The sequence below is a fragment of the Danio aesculapii genome, chromosome 14 (assembly GCF_903798145.1).
Source record: "Danio aesculapii chromosome 14, fDanAes4.1, whole genome shotgun sequence".
Lineage (NCBI taxonomy): Eukaryota > Metazoa > Chordata > Actinopteri > Cypriniformes > Danionidae > Danio > Danio aesculapii.
Window position 1 is genome coordinate 48,105,931 of NC_079448.1, and position 4,737 is coordinate 48,110,667.

A 4,737-nucleotide genomic window follows, 5' to 3' on the forward strand; every position below is an offset into this window, starting at 1 on the left:
TGCAAATAAATAAGTAAATACACAAATTCCTATATAAATAAAACGATAGATAAATAAATACGCAAATAAATAAATAAATGTATATATAAATCTACAAATTCCTGCATAAATAAAACAATAAATACGCAAATAAATAAATAAATGAATAAACACACAAATTCCTGCATAAATAAAACAATAAATACGCAAATAAATAAATAAATAAATGAATAAACACACAAATTCCTGTATAAATAAAACAATAAATACGCAAATAAATAAACAAATAAATGAATAAACACACAAATTCCTGCATAAATAAAACAATAAATACGCAAATAAATAAATAAATGAATAAACACACAAATTCCTGCATAAATAAAACAATAAATACGCAAATAAATAAACAAATAAATGAATAAACACACAAATTCCTGCATAAATAAAACAATAAATACGCAAATAAATAAATGAATAAACACACAAATTCCTATATAAATAAAACAATAAATAAATAAATATGCAAATAAATAAACATACAAATTTGTGCATAAATAAAACAATAAATAAATACGCAAATAAATAAATGAATACACAAATTCCTATATAAATAAAACAATGAATAAATAAATAAATACAATTTCCTGCATAAATAAAACAATAAATAAATAAATACACAAATAAACAAATAAATTTATATATAAATCTACAAATTCCTGCATAAATGAATATATAAATAATTAATAGTGTGATGTGAAAGGGGGAAAAAAAATCTACTTTCAGTTTAGTATTTTCTTATTCACCCAACATCGTGTAATTTATTTAATTATTAATCTGCCTGCACTGTTTATATATTTATTTATGCAGAAATATGTGGGATTTTTAGATATATTTATTTATTTTTTGCATATTTATTTATTGTTTTATTTATGCAGGAATTTGTGGATTTATTAATTCGTTTATTTGCATATTTATTTATTTGTTTATTGTTTTTGCAGGTTTTGTCCTCCATATATTTGGACCTGCTGATGTAGGTCTGAAAGGGGTAGTTCACACAAAACTGAAAATTATATCTCCCTTTAAATTTGTTTGAGTTTCTTTCTGCTGTTGAAACGGTAATAAAGTTGTTTTGAAGAAAGCTGGCAACCACTGACTTTTATAGTATCTGTTTTCCCTACACTGAAAAAAAAGATTGATTGGAATTACTACTTTTTTTTAAGGTAAGTGGTTGCATACATTTTATATGTGCTCAATTTATGCAAACAAACTAAGTCGAACATTACTAAATTGTATTTGTTTGCTTAAATTCAGCCCATATAAAATGTTTGCAACCACTTACCTTAAAACAATTGAGTAAATCCAATCAATTAATTTTTTTCAGTGCACTTCGGTGGTAACAATGGTTGCAGGTTTTCAGCATTCTTCAAAATATCTTCTTTAATGATCAACAGAGTACTCATAAAGGTATAAAACCACTTGAGGGTGAGTAAATAGTGAGTACGTTTTCAATTTTGAGTAAACTACACTTTTATTGCACCTCCGTGCTGCTTATTTTCCTTGATGGAGATTCATTATGAGGCTCTTATTGTTTTTGTTATACAGAGGTTATGCGGTATACTGTAATTTATTATGATCTCAGGAAGATGCGTATTCTTGATTAAAGTGCAAAAAAGGAAATATGTTTATATTTATATTGACTGTAGTTATTTCTTTTAGTAATACTGTATTAATTCATGTTTGACCAATAATATATAAAACATCACAGTGTATATATATATATATATATGAAGTGTGTGGTCTCTTTCTTTGATGAGCAATGTTAGATCAGTTTGTTATTAGAACAAGCTTGATTCATTTCTAGGTCAAGATGCATTGGGATTGTTCAATTTAAATTTGGGTTCAAACTAAGGTGCGAATTACAGGGGGGTTTGGGGGCGACTGACTCGTCGTCTTTCGTTCCACAAACGAACTAAGTTTTTCGCTGAGGTGGATCATGCTCGACCTGGACATCCGAAAGTTCTTATGCCATTCCTCAGGAACAACTATTTCACTTACAAACATGTCCCACCAGGCACTGGTTCTACCCGGTGTAATCCAAAACCGGTGGTCTAAATAGGGCTTACGCCACTTAAAACGCGAGTGATTAACAGATGCTCGAACAATAGCTTGCCTCTTCCGAATATATGCAGCTGCTGTATTAAAAACGGCAGTCTTTAACTGCACAATGGCACCTAAAACGGACAATAATGCAAGCAAAGCTTCCATTTCTGTGTCCATGTTGTTTACAGTCAAGACTGGTCTGCCGTCTTCCGGTAGCATTATAGTCATTTCATAGGCGCGAATAAGGATACACAATAACCCAAAAACCCCAACCAGTTAGTGAATCTCAGCAGCCACGCCTCCTTTTTCAGATGTCTCCGCTTTCCTCCATCCACACTGATACGAATCAAAAGTCTCCATTTTTGGGGCTCAAAAACTCCGGTGTAATGTGGATGGAAGGTGTAACCGTAGCAAAACTTATGCGTTTTAAAATGAAAATGTATTAGTGTAAACAGGGCCTAAGACTTGATCCCCCCCTAAAGGACGTCAAAACAAGATGTAGGGGGGGCACCTTTGTATCTGAGAAGAAGTTCACTCTGATCTGTATTTTAAATAATAATGTTAATAATTAAAATAATAGATATCCATTTGACCACCCCATAACGGTTCATACCATTGTGAATGCATAATCACGCCAATCAGAGCGAGAAGAAAGTCATTCAACAGTCTGAAACCGGCAGATTCGGAGCATCGATAGACACTGTCAGAGTTCACAAGACTGATTTTCCATAAGATAGGTGTTTGTTTCTACATAAAGCCTAAAAGTAAAGTCAAATTACTTGTGTAGTTTGTATAGTTTGACCTAAAGTAAGCCGAAAATAGCTAATCAGCTAATCAGAATACATTAAATAACCTATCTCACAAAACACTGAAAACGTAAATATATTTCATTAATAAATTAGATGTAATTTAAATAAATACATACATTTGATTCACTGAAGCATGTATTATACAAACTAACATTACCGAAAACGTTGACTCCACCCCCGATCAATGTATAATTCGCACACTGGTAAAACAAAACAGCGGTCAAGGTTTATGTCAAGGTTTATTCACACTTTGAACACGTTATAAAAATGCTTTCGTATTTTATCTTTTAGACCCTGATGAGGTCAAGACCCAGTAAGATATTTTAACTGCTTTCTGGGTGTCATTCGAATCATTTCTGAGTCATTTAATCTGTAGGTTACAAAAGCAGTCTAATATGCAGCTCAATGATCATTCATTCATTCATTCATTTTCATTCAGCTTAGTCCCTTTATTCATCAGGGGTCACCGTAGCAGAAATGAACCACCAACTTAACCCGCATATGTTTTACACAGCAGTTGCCCTTCCAGCTGGAACCCAGTACTAGGAAACACCCATGTACACTCATTCACAACAGCCAATTTAGTTTACTCAATTCACCTATACTGCATGTCTTTGGACTGCGGAGGAAACCGGAGCACCCAGAGGAAACCCACGCCAACACGGGGAGAACATGCAAACTCCACACAGAAATGCCAACTGACCCAACTGGGACTCGAACCAGCGACCTTCTTGCTGTGAGGTGACAGTGTTAACATCTGAGCCACCGTGTCGCCCTCAGCTCAGTGTTATAAACAAGTATTATAATATTTTTGTAACATCATAATGTAATCTAATTCTTAGAGTTAGAGAAAGAATTAGAGAAACAGAGAGATGCCCAAACTAGGGCCTGCGAGCCAAAGTAGGCCCATGATAACCTTTGATTTGGCCCACCATCCAATCTGAGAAGAGGGAGAATGATGGGGATGGTTAAGAGCCTGTCATTTCGAATTTAATGGAACGTTTTATTCATGTTTTATTGTTAATCTACAAAAAAAAGCTATCTGAAATTAAATGTTTCAATTTAATTGCTGTAATTTAGTTCTAGCACCTGATGGATAGAGGACAATGCAGATACTTTGGTGAGCAAATCAAGGCAAAGGCAGATTCTACTTGACCAGTGTATTCAGCATTGAACTCCACTGTGTTACGAATGTGATTATGTTTTTATTGTAATAAATTATCATTTAAAATATATACTGCATTAATACAGGGTGTCCTAAAAAGTCTTAAAATGTTTTAAATCTCAAAAGCTAAAATTTAGGCCCTGAAACGTCTTAAATCTACTGAAATGTTGTGTTGTAGGTCCTAAATCTTAATCTTAATTTTGCTTTGTTCATTTATAGCTACCCACTCTGGCCATAAACACCCATACAATCATCATCAATCCTTCTCAATAAATCTTTCAACTTTAAAAAAAAAAAAATAGCATTTAATTACTTTCAGTAACTTTGCTTAAAAGTTCTTTATTTATTTATTGCTGAGGATACTGGCTAAATATATATTTTATTATTAAATTATTATTATTGTAGTCTGATGTAATTGAGCACTATGTTTTGTTCTATTCTTAGTAAGGGTTATAGTGCTTGTGAATGGATCTATTTGAAGATTAATAAAAAATATTCAAACTAAATTATTATTATTGTATTAATAAATGTATTATTATTTTTCAATTATTAGGTTCATCTTAGGTCAGACAATAAAATATACATAATACTGATATACATAGATATGCACTAATACAATTCAACAAACAAGAAATTATTAGGAAAACAATTAAACAGGCAGCACAGTGGCTGCAGTGTGTAGCA